Genomic DNA, 13,413 nt, shown 5'->3' with positions numbered 1-13,413 from the left:
AGCCTAGTCAGTAGGTTAAAGGTGCTGACTTACAGTGTTCCCACCTTCACGGCTTGATGTCATTATTTTTTGCCAATCCTACTGCCTATTGCCCACTCCATCATTAATACTCACAGTCTCTTGCTTTTCCCTCTTTCCTTTTATTCCTGTTTTGTAAATTTGCTCAGAGCAGTAATTCTCAAGTATGGTTCCCAGACCAGCAGCAGCAGCATCACCTGGGAACTTATTAAAATGTGAATTATTTGGACCCTCTATAGAATGATTGAATAAGAAACACTGGGGCAGGCTCTCAACAATCTGTGATATAATAATTCCTCCAGGTGACTCCGATGCCTGTTAAAGTTTGAAAACCACTGGTTAGAGTTGGAGTTGTCCTAGGTAGAAGCAGACGGTAGCTCTCAGGAAAGGTAGTAAGCCTGAAGGAGAGGTCAGTGAATATTTATCAATAAAGTCTTCCTGATGCTCCGTGTGGTGGAAATAGCCTGTCACCTTACAAATATTTCTTTTAATTAGACCTTTAACTAGGCACTTTGTCCCCTGACTAAAGACTACATTTCCTGTAGCTACGTGGCAAGCATGGCCATGTATCTCAATTTTAACCAATGGACTGCAAGTGGATTGATCATGTGGAAGAGGTTATGCTCTTCCAACGATCTCTGTCCATCCTGCCACTGGGAAATAAATGTGGTGGCCAGAATTATTGCAATTCTCTTGGACCAAGTGGACAAAGACCTTATCAAGTTTTATTTCATCTAGATAACTTTGGAATCATTATAGGAGTCTTGAACTTATCTACCTCCAACTTATGTGATAGAGAAATAAACTTCTACCTTATTTCAATTACTCTTTTCGCTCTTACTTACAGACAAACCTAATTCTAAATAATGTCATTTTTAGTGAATTCTTGTGCTTCTACATCCTGAATCCTTAAGAAGAGGAGGTGATTGCATATCACTTGGCTAGTTGTTTCATAGGAATTCAGAGCATTTGGCAGAAAATTGCCTAATTCATCCATAGTTTAGATTTAGCTTATTGACTGCTAAATGAAGCAGTGTATAAAAGGTAAAAAATAATTTTCTCATAGGTTACTTTTTATTCTGCAATGCAGCACAAGCTGTCTTGATACTATGGGAATATTTAGTCTCTCAAAAAAGAGGTGAGAGTACTGGCCTGTTTTTCTCAGTGGTTAGAGCACTGGCCCATGAACCTAAGGGTCTTGGGTTTGATTCCTAGTCAAGAGCATTACATTGGTTGCAGGTTCTATCCCCAGTGGGAGGTAATCAGTTGATGTGTCTCTCCCACATTGATGTCTCTCTCTCTCTCTCTCTCTCTCTCTCTCTCTCTCTCTCCCTCCTCTCTCTTTCTAAAGATCAATGGGAAAATATCCTCAGGTAAGGATAAAAAAAGAGAGAGATTAAAATTATTCTATTTTTTTGGATAAACAAATTGAGCCTTAGGACAGTGAAGTCACTTTCTTTAGATCATGTAATTATACTGTGGGCTCCTTGGGGGTAAGGATTGTGTCTTATGCCTTATATGCCTATAAAAATTGCTTGAGATCTAGTAAATCTTCAATAAGTTTTCTTAGATGAGTTAATTAAATGAGAGATGCCTAAGACCAAATTTAGCTGCCCAGTCCCTCAATGGATCTATTTTAGTGAGATAAATCAAGTGGAGATTTTCAGTGATTTTTTTCTGAACTGAGTTTTAGACTTAATTTAATTTCAATTTGGAGTAAAGGGGAAGGGGAGAAAGGAGTAATAGTGAAGGTAGAATTGCTAAGAGGGAGACATAGTAATTTTCTCATCATGACAATTGAATAGTTCTTTACAGCTTTAGTTTTACCCATAGTAAAGCTCTGGTAATTGAGGTGATTCAAGAAAATTTGGTCTAAATTTTATTTTTTTCAGACAGACTCTACTCTTTGTTTGTTTACTGTGGATCATGTCAAGAAGAAGCATATTTATGTTATTCGTCTCATGTTTAACCCCAAACCTGCCCCATTGTGAAGCTCTGTCATTGGCTTATTCCTTCCACCACCCCTCTCAAAGATGAATTTTTCTTCACTTATTGACGCCATCATGGATATGACACCTTGCCAAGCTTGTGAGCCCAAGTCTTTAGTTCTAATTGTCTTTGGACGAGGCATTTAATCTCCCTAGATCTCATTCTCCTCATCTTTAATGTGTGAATAACACATTCAGAGAGTTGGTAGAAATACAAAATGAAAAATATATTTTTAATTACCCATGGAGAATTTTTTAGTTTCCTTAATGTCAGAAAACCCGGAGTTTTCATGTTTAACAAATCTGTGCCCTTCTTCTTAAGGATTCATCACTAATTTCTACTCCCACTACCACTGCTCACTTTAAATAATGCTTAATTCTAAACTTATAGGCTGAAACATTTTTAAATAATAAAAAAGAAGAGTTGAGAAAATAAGCATAAAGAGTAAAATGCAATAAACTTGTATGGTTGAGCTCATTCATCTTCATACAAATGTCCATATAGTTTTAGTGATCACTAGCTGCTAGGCAGTGTAACATGTTGGCTGTTGAACCACATGGATATGTAAGTCTTTGCTTTTATGGAGCTTACAGTCTGAGTGTCTCCTTAACTCATTTCCAACTTGTCCTTTGTGGGAGAGATCATCTTTCCCCTACTTTCTAGAAACAAAATAAAAGTAGAGACTTAAGAGAATAAGGGCCAGGGAAAAGTTATGTTCTTTCTAAGGAGTTTCAGACTAGTTTGAGTCTCCTTTCCAAAATGTACCTCTTTCCTAGATAGTTGGCATTAAGAAAGTCTACTCACTTCATAGAGAGACCCCAGCCTCAATCAAAGGGTTCTGAGCCATTCCCCACTTTTATAAAAAATATATATATATATATCTTACCTAATCATAGACAAGCATGTAAATTAACCGTCCCACTGCTACCTCACCAGCCAATCAGGAGAGTATGCAAATTAACCCAACAAAGATGGCGGTTAATTTGCATATGTAGGGGCGAAGCAGCGGAGCAAAGATTGAAGGCTCCAGATGGAGCGAAGGCCTGGATCCTGGGTGCCGAAGGAAAACCGGTGCCGGCAGCCAGGGGAAGGGAAGGCCTATTGCACAAATCTCTTCATGCAATGGGCTCTAGTATATATATATATTTTTATTTATTTTTTACAGAGAGGAAGGGAGAGGGATAGAGAGTTAGAAACATTGGATGAGAGAGAAACATTGATCAGCTGCCTCCTGCACACCCACTACTGGGGATCGAGCCCGCAACCACAGTACATGCCCTTGACCAGAATCGAACCTGGAACCTTTCGGTCTGCAGGCTGACGCTCTATCCACTGAGCCAAACCGGTCAGGATTCCCCACTTTTATAATTGTCATGTCAGAACTTGGCCAAAAGTAGAACTATAGGTTATTTCTATTATATCTTGTCCTGAGCTCACCACATAAATCAGTATAATGAATTTCAGTTCTGTCACTCATAACAGAATGGAATCCATTTCTACTTTGCTGCTTCTTCTCTAGTTTACAACATGGAACTGGGATAAAATTAATTTGCCACATAGCAGTAGGTATTCTATATTCTCATCGAGTATCATGAGTGAGGAAACAAATAATTCAGAGACTTCTCCATCTAATCTTGGAAGGACAAGGTTAATATCTAGGTATTCCACAGAATCCCTGAAAGTCCTCAGTTTATCATGGGGCTTTCATTTAGATTCTAGGAATTTAGGGAGTTTCCATGAAATTAACCTCTTGTGAGAAAAACCAGGATATATAGACTCTGGCCATACTCAACTGTTCCCCAAATCTTAAACTCCTATGTAGTGATACTAGTCCTTGAGAAATAAAGGGCACCATTCCTTGTATTCTTGATCCCTTCAGGTCTTTCATTCTCCAAAAGCATTATTTTCCCCACATGGCTGTAGGGTACATGATGACTAATATTAAGCGAGTGGGCTGTGAAGGCTCTGAGGGGCTGGATGGGTCTTTAGTTGAGATGACTATGGAAGGATATAGCAGAGCTGAAGATGGAAGCCAGGGCATGAGTGGGATCATGGGGGAAAGGAAGCAGAAATCAAACTCCTCACAAGATGCTGGGCTGTAACACTGGGAAGAATCCCTGACTTTGCTTAAGCCTTCTTATCATCATTGGGTATTAGGCCCAAAGCTCTAATTCTTTGAATATGTGTATTATGACTTCTATTCCCCGTCCCTGTAACGACAGATCTGTCAGCTGCTGTGGATGTTGGCAGGTGGGGTATGCAAGGTGAAGAGACCTTTCATCAGGAGGGTACACCCCTGGGATTCTTACACTCACTTCCTCAAGCATAAAACTTTTCCCATCAGCACACTTGCTTCTCTTCCCCACCTTGTCTACCACGCCCCTCTCCTGCCCAGTGGCTCACTTCCACCACCCCGAATGAATGCTTCTTTTCAGCACGGGGATTTTTCCACCTGGTTGACTTGATGAAAGTTTTATGAGTTGACATTATGTGAAAAAGAACAAAGTGAGGTCAGTGTGTGTGTGTGTGTGTGTGTGTGTGTGTGTGTGTGTGTATGTTTACAGGGGCAGAGGTTGCAGCAGCTAAAAAGAGCTGCTGAAAACTTTATTACAAACTAAGAGACGTTAGAAGCAATAAATCACTCATGTGTCTGTCATGAGGCAACAGAAAACAGGCTGGCTTTCAGGAAGAATTGGACACACATGCACCTCCTCTGCTAACAGTCAAGCCTGGACATTGTTGTGGACCTTTTCCTTTTCCTCTTTCTCTCTTTCCTTAACCCAAACAATAAATAAAATCACTAAAAATGTGTGGAATAAAAGAAAAAGCCACTAGTTGTGTGGGAGGTGGGGCTTTTAGTTTTCCCCTGCCTGCTGTGAGAAGGTTAAGAAATTAGGCATCTGACCCAAGCTTCCTGAATCAATGTATGTTTTTCAATTTGTGTGTGCATGCCTGCATGTGTGTGCACACGTGAGCTTGTTGTTCTTGAGTCTTCTTTATTTTTCTCTTAATGGGAAAGTTGAAGATACTTTGCCCTTACATCATTGCAGGTCCTTTCCAAAGAACACCAGGCTTCCTCATCACCTTCACCCAGATCTTGAAACTATCCATAACAATTATAAAGAGAGTACCATACAATTTTTTTTATACTCACTTTCTCACTCCTTGTCACAATCTCATCTATTTGCTTCAGTCTTCAGGAGAAATCAATCCCAAGAAAGATTTACTCAGCTATCTCACCATAAGGACCATCACTTATGTTCAACATTCCTCTGTTCTTCATTCTCCACAAAACTTCTAAGCCTTCATGGGTATTTCTTGGCACCAAGACTCTCATCCCATAGAGCTCCATACAAAGTTAACCCACTTGTTTAACTAAACAAGGAGGACATTAGACTGAGATGGTGCTAATACTTTAGCAGCTTATGTAAGAAACCCAAAACCTAAGCCTAGAATTCCTCAGGGTTAAGAAATCAAAACCTAAGGACAACCAAACACAAACAGCCAACTAGGCTTTTTCAAATAAGGCAAATGCTTAAGCTAGAGCCAATCAAATAACTTCCTTTCTTTGCTTCCACATTTTCCTTTAACATCTTTCCCCTGTAGAGCCTGTCTGTGGAGCACTCTGAACCATTTCTGGTTTGGCGCTGCTCAATTCAAATAGATTTTTGCTTAAATAAATTAAAATTTTGTAATGCTTCAGTTTATCTTTTAACACATATCAGGCTTTTTACCCTTCTCAATCCCTTTAAATCCTTCCCTAGTGCTGTTTGTCTTCCTCAAAATGGTATATGTTCAGATTCTGATTTCTTCATTTTCCTGTTCTAGCTGCAGCCTGCTGCCCACAGGATGCTGGCTTTCTCTCTCAGCACAGCCTTGGGGCAAGTACTGCCACCCTCCCCATCTTGCAAGCCTCCAGGCTTTTGCTTTCACGTGCTCTTGGAAGCACACACCATCCTCCAGCCAGTTTCAAACTGTGCTTCTGGGGTTCCCATTTTCAAGCATTAAAGACTGAGCACCGTTTCCTCCCTTCCTTTCCCCTACTGTGGCAGGCTCTCCCCTCTCCCAGCCTTTCTTTGTTTTCACCCTTGGTGACCTCAACATTAAGGTAAGAAAATCCTTCGAATACCCTGAACTCCGAGTTTCTTACCCTTCTTCTCAATTCATAATGCACTTCTTCATTTTAGCCACGCATTCCTTTGGTCAGAGCATAGTCTTTATCATTACCAATAATAATAGTACCACCCCCCAAATCTTGATTTCTAGCGTTGATCACCACTTCCTAACATTTCTGCTCATTTCTTCTAAGCAACTTAACTCCAACAAATCTTTGGGATAACAAGGATTGCCAATTTATCAATGCTAGTTAAGTTTTCACTATTTTTTACACCACCCACACTAACCTCATCGTATTCTTTACCCAGCTTAGATTCTTTACCCAATCTCCATCACTACAATTATTTTTTTGCATATACCTCGAACACCCTGGCCTTCTCTCCCTTCATAATATTAACCTGGCAAAACCCCAGTCCCGAGTCAGTCCCACTCTCTACCTACACTAAGTACTTCTGATTATGTAGGTACTGGGTTTTGTTTGTTTGTTTTGACATGAAATAAGCCTCATATTCTTTGGTTAACAATCTGTAAAAGAAGGGAAAATATGAAGCTGTTACAGGTTTAGGAAGCAAAGAGTGGCCTTCTTAATTGGCTTCTCCCAGATATCTTTAAAGGCATGGACACCTCAGGAAAAGATCATCCTTTGATTTAAAGGGCCACTGAAGCCTATTAGTAAAAAAAAAAAGAGAGACATAATTATAATTGAGAGATGAGACTATACTGGGACAAAATGCTGGGCTAATTCAATAATTTTAAGGAAAAATTTTAATCTTTTTTATGATTTAAAAGAAAAATGCATGCTTATTAATGAAAACAGAAAATAAAAATAGAGAGAAAATGCCAAAAATCACCCATAATTTCATCACCCAGAGATGCCCATAGTGTTTCTACAATGTGTATTTATATATGACCATAACACTTATAAATATAATATTTTATATGTATGCTACAATTGGAATTATTCTGTGGCAGCCTCATAAAGACTGACTAGGTTGTTTCACCAACTTTCTGATGCCCTCCGGAGACATTAAAAAAGGTAAATCACTCCTTGGTGGCCCAGGTGAGTGATTCCTCACTGGACAATTTTAAAGGCTGCAGTAGGGTTTGGTTCAGAACTCTGAAACTTAAAAATGCCATCTGAGCTATCATGACCAGCACATATTGACCCAGTCAAATCCATGTGGAGAGAACTTCAAGGAGAAAATCCTTCAGAATCAGGAATAAATCTGAAGTTTCTAGAAAATGGTTCTTTTTCCTTTTGAAATCTGATTATTATTATTACTAATTACCAACCCCAAACTCACCCTGTAATTATTATTACAATTACAAAATCTCTACACTCTTTAAAGTTAGGGAAAGTGTGACTTAAAGAGGGCTGGTTACAAAGTCTGATTAAGTGCCAAGTGCAAAGCTAGATCTTGACCAGTTCTTTTGTCTACAGAGCCAGTGCTGCTTCTGCTATAGCCTTGCCTCACTGGCTTATCATATGACAACTTCCAACTCCCATCTTCCATTTTATCTCATTTAATTCTTACAGAAGTCTTTTAAATTATGCATTACTTAGCCTGTGTTCTGTCTGATAAACTTGTCTGAGAAGACATGCTTTGCAGGTGTAAGGGTAAGTCAATGACCTTCCATTTCTTAACAAGGAAAGCCTCTCCCTTCCAGTATTATACAAAAAAATGTGCACAGGAAATGTGCATTATCTCCTAAAATTAGGTAGGTAAGGAAGTTAGTGTGCTCCCTTCAATGTCTATCCTTGGCTCTCTGCCAACTCTTCCATTCTCCAACACAGCCATTTAGAGAGAAACCCCTGGAACAGCTCTCATAACCAAAATCTCCACCATCATTTTACTCCCTGGCCCTGTAATTATCAGCATTGCCAAATTGCAAATCAAAGCTTTTTACAATCCACAAACAGGCCCCTCTCCCCTCCTCTACCTGGTCCGGGTGCTGTGTTCCTCATTAGCTGCGCCTGCATTCACTCTGTTCCTGGTCTCTGGGGCGCTGCTCTCTGGGATGCATTTTGCAACATAAGCTATTCTCCTGCTCTGTGAAGCAAAGCAAGGAATTAAAGACAAGCCTGAAATTAAAGCTACCACAGCACTGGGATTCAGAGAATCATAAAATCATAGAATTATTTTAGTTGGAAGGGACCATAAAGATTACTTCAACCTGCTGATTTTACATGATGGGGAAATGGATGGGGGTTGGAAGAAGGAGAGTATGGAGGGGAGCTTAGAACCAGAGATGCCCAGTACTGCCGGTGATGCTAAGTTGAAGACCATGGAGTGGGTGACCGCTGGTAGGAAGAATAAGGATCAACGTACTACATATTAGAGTTTTCTAGCTAAAATCTAGGTCATTAGTTGTTACTGAAAGTTCTGTGACTGTAAGAGCCAAACATTTTAGAACCAGAACCCAGGCCACTCCCTTCCTTGCCCATCTGAATTTTGGGGGAGGTGGGAGTCACAATTCAGTCCATAACATTTCTTACTTCCTTTTTTTCATTGTATAGAGGGGAAAACTGAACCTTGGAAAGGTTCAAGAATTGATGCTGAATATATGGCAAATTCCCATACCTGTCCTCAAAGCTCCTGTGTTTTAAGAAATCACAGTCTAATAAGAGATGATTGATGTATTAACAAACTACTAGTGCTTATGCAAAATGCAATCGTGTGTGTAATGCTGAAATGGGTAATGCCTTCCTACACAGGGACTAGGATGCTAGAGTGACCATTTCTGCCAAAGAAAGCCACACGTCCAAGGTGCTTCTAAAAGTCATAGCCACTGTGTTCCCTTGCTCCATAGAAAGGCAGTATGTAGTGATGGACAGAAAACTGAACTAGAAAACTAAATATCCATGTCCTGGGTCAAAACAGGCCTATGACAGCACTTTCTAGAGATGGGCTGTTCAGGGTGAGAATGGACAGAGAGGCCAAGAGGAACAAGTGGCCCTCAGTCACCAGCTGCAGGTGGTGCATTCGTACCCAGGCTTGCTGACAGGCCCCTGATGCCACAGGGAGCCTGGTTTCAGGAACTTGTTCTCAGCTTCCGCTTTCCTTGGGGTAATGAGCTTCAGCATGGCACTTGCTAACACTAACAAATGAGGCCAATTGCAGCTCCACTGTGGTTCACCTCTCAACAGTGGGTTGACAAGGAGAACAATGCATTTGTTTGGGGCTGTAGAGTCTTCAGGGAGGATCTGTCATCATTGCGGTGAGTGTCAAAGGGGTTTCAGGCTTCCTGTGACTGGCAGAACAGAGGAGAGGAGAAAAGCAAGTTCAAACCTGAAGGCTCTTTGAGCTTCAACAGGAGCAAACTTTGTTCTAGTTAAAGAGGCTTTTCATTTTAACAGTTGCACACTGCCAATTAGTGGTTTTTTTCCTGAAGGGCAGTTACACTATACAACACTATACATTTCTGACGATGAGATGGAGGAAGGGTATCTGCCTTCTATATATAGAAGTCTGCATTTACTCTAAAATAGAGCAATTGTTCTTGCCTTCCTTTCTTGTTGATATTTTCTAGGCTAGAGGTGGCCTTGTGGCTCCTGGAAGATCATTTCGGCTCGCTGCAAGGCAATAAGCAGAACATGCTGACTGCCAAGCCTTTGGTGAACCTGCTCTTCTAATAGCGGGTGACCAGGTGGGAGGGCTGGCAGGGGTCTCAATAATTAGGAAATTTACCCTGAAGCCCTGAAAGAAACCCACTGACATCAACAGTTCTCTCCGTTTCTCAAAGGACAGGCTCTTGATGGCATAGGCAGAGCTGTAGAAAACCCCTGAGGCAGAGACTTATTCAGGTGAAATTTCAACCTCCAATAGTTTACCTATCGGCCACCCCAGAGGGAGACACAAGGTCCTCTTCTGACAGCGAGCCTTTTGCTCATAGGCCTCTGTTTCCCGGTGATGCTCTGAGGGGATTGTGATATTATGCATGAGTCGGGTATTATGTCACGGTTCTTGCTTTCAGACACCATTTCTGCCAGGTTCCAATATGACCTACTTTTTTGCAAGGCCATTAATTTGAGTGTCTCGAAATGTCTATCCAGTTGGATGTGACGGTACCTGCTTATAACTCAGGGATGCATTTTTAAAAGGATGAAATTTAGAGAAAACAAAAAGGCCCTTTGAAGTAATTTAAATTAACTCCACACTTTTCCTTCCATCTCCTTTATGAGGTCACCATCCAAAATGAGTTTTACTTTTCTTCCAAATTTGTTGGAAAGAAACCTCAATATCCAGAGATTCTGCACTATGGAAAAGAGAAAAAAGAAACTCAGTGAAAATCTATGAGAGAGAATGTCTAAAAACTAAAGAGGAAAAAGCCACCCCAGAGGGAGACACAAGGTCCTCTTCTGACAGCGAGCCTTTTGCTCATAGGCCTCTGTTTCCCGGTGATGCTCTGAGGGGATTGTGATATTATGCATGAGTCGGGTATTATGTCACGGTTCTTGCTTTCAGACACCATTTCTGCCAGGTTCCAATATGACCTACTTTTTTGCAAGGCCATTAATTTGAGTGTCTCGAAATGTCTATCCAGTTGGATGTGACGGTACCTGCTTATAACTCAGGGATGCATTTTTAAAAGGATGAAATTTAGAGAAAACAAAAAGGCCCTTTGAAGTAATTTAAATTAACTCCACACTTTTCCTTCCATCTCCTTTATGAGGTCACCATCCAAAATGAGTTTTACTTTTCTTCCAAATTTGTTGGAAAGAAACCTCAATATCCAGAGATTCTGCACTATGGAAAAGAGAAAAAAGAAACTCAGTGAAGATCTGAGAGAGAATGTCTATAAACTAAAGCGGAAAGAAGTCATCTCTATGGTCCAGCTCTTGCATTTGATGCAGGATTTTCTTGGGTGACACTTGACCTGCATTGGCTAATTCAATCCAGCGATTATGTATCTGAGGAGCCCTAAAAATGAAGGCTGTTGTGGTTGCATTAGTCCAGGAAAGAGATTGTTTGACCACATTTTATCTCTTCTGATAGAAGAGCAGATTAAAAGTCCCTCTCATTTTCCTCCGTCCACCTCACCAAAGATCAGGCTGCCCAAGAAGCATTTTATGTTTTGAAAACTATAAACCATGAATCTTCCTTCCTCAAGCTATTGGGACACTGGCTAAAGTGTCTTTGTCTACCCCTTACTTTTTTGAAAGAGTGTTCAATTAGGAAGTCAAAAAACTGGCTCTGCCACCAACTCTCATGGAGGCATTAAATAACTCTGTTTTTAAGAACTTTCACCACAAAAATTCCATAATGCCCTTCTCTGACTAGTGCAATCCAACTCCTCTTTTTTGCTTAATTCCAATTCCACCTCTTCCATGAAGTTGTCCAGGGGCTGTGTTCCCAAAGCCCCTTTGTTTTGTTTGTTTCTTCTCTTTGATGTCTCCTGTCTTTCTCCTGCATTATTTTCTATTAATTTTTAAATTATTTATTTTTTGTTAGTCCTCATCTGAAGATATTTTTCCATTGATTTTTAGGGAGAGTGGAAGAGAGAGGGAAAGGCAGAGAGAAACATCGATGTGAGAGAAACATATCGATTGATTGCCTCCTGCATGAGCTCTCATCAGGACTCGGGCCAGGGAGGAACCTGCAACCAAGGTACGTGCCCTTGACCAGAATCGAACCCAGACCCTCTGGTCTGCAGGCCAATGCTCTATCCACTGAGCCAAACCGGCTAGGGCTCCCCTTCATTATTTATGAATGCATGTGTGCACCTGTCCCAAGGGATAATAAGCCCATTGGTCACTGGCTCCTAATGGCTCTGCAGAACATGTCTAGGACTGAAGGACTTCATGGCTGATCCTATGAGATATGGGTCTGAGGCTCTCAGGCCAGGGTCACTGCAGCTCTTCATCTTTATTCATTCTGTCAGCCAAACAACAGCAACATCATTCTCCATCGCGGCATCACCCTGTTGGCTCTCACTTATCACAACTGATTGGAAAATGACTTTGTAAGCAATCTATGACTCAGAAGGATGCGTATCTTGGACACAACTGGTTGTGTCCAAATTTGAAGGGGGAAGGAAATTCCATAGAACCTTGCAAAAAAGTCCAAGAATAGGAATGAGGCAGGAATGCATGATAACTCAGAGGTGGACACAGAAGTCATTATCTGGGCTCTCACTTATCTCAATAAATGAAGGTGAAATGTTGGGGCACCATCTATAAGGGATTCCCAATCAATAGCCTGGGGAGACTTCTGAAAAAATAAGGCATTTGCATTTGCTTTTGGAACAGCTGCCTTCTCATGTGTCTGAATGGCCATGTGGTCCTCAACTTCAGTGACCTTTTACAGACCCTGGAACTTGCTGCTCTCAGGGTTGGGTGGTGTCCCTGGGAACAGTGGACACATTGACTTCTGTGCCGTGACTCTACAATGAGGCAATATTCTTCTATAGAAAACCATAACGGTATTTGGCTAAATTGTGACTTATGTCAAGTCCTATAAAACAGGGGTTGGCAAACTTTTTCTGTAAATGTCTAGATAGTAAATAACTTAGGCTTATGGGCCTCAGTCTCAATAATAACTACTCAACTCTGCTGGTGGTGCACAAAAGCAACCACAGATTATATAAAAACAAATGAGTGTGAAAAAGCTTATTTCTGAACACTGGCAGATAAACTTCATAAAATTACCATGTGTCACAACATATTCTTCTTTTGAGTTTTTTAAAGCATTTTTAAAAAGAAAAACCATTCTTTGCTAGTTGGCCAGACAAAATATTAGGCAGCTGACCAGGGTTAGCCACAGGCTATAGTTGGCCGACCCCTGCTATAGAAGAAAACTATTTACTGTGGAACTCTGTCCTCCAAGCACTGGGTGCCTATAGGAGCACTCACCCTGACAGCCAAATTAGGGAGTCTTTTCAAATCAGTGGGACTAAATGAATGAGGGCAGGTCCCTCTTACTGTCTAGAATGCAGTGTGTGGACACTGGTGTTGTTTCAGGTACCAGCTTCCTGCACGGAAAACACTGTCCTGCCATTAATAATCTCGGAGGAACACCTTGAAACTTGACTTGTGGAGGGCACATTGCAAATGGGCTCTAATGGCTTTTATTTCTCATTCTTGTCACCTCAGATCTAATCAGCTGTTTTGTCATTTTTAATTCCTATTTGGCAGGATCCTCCAACTTTCCTAGCCTTTTAGATAAAGGCTCAGAGGAGAACTAGGCGTGGAGGCTTTTAGGGCTGGGGCGTGGGTCAGCGAGATGAGGACTGAGTAGATCATGACCTGCAATGTTGGCTAATTCAGGAAAACCAGGAAGGGCTCTGACT

This window comes from Myotis brandtii, unplaced genomic scaffold, assembly GCF_000412655.1.
Source record: "Myotis brandtii unplaced genomic scaffold, ASM41265v1 scaffold103, whole genome shotgun sequence".
Classification (NCBI taxonomy): domain Eukaryota; kingdom Metazoa; phylum Chordata; class Mammalia; order Chiroptera; family Vespertilionidae; genus Myotis; species Myotis brandtii.
The sequence above is the reverse complement of the archived record's forward strand: the minus strand, read 5'-3'. Positions refer to the sequence as shown.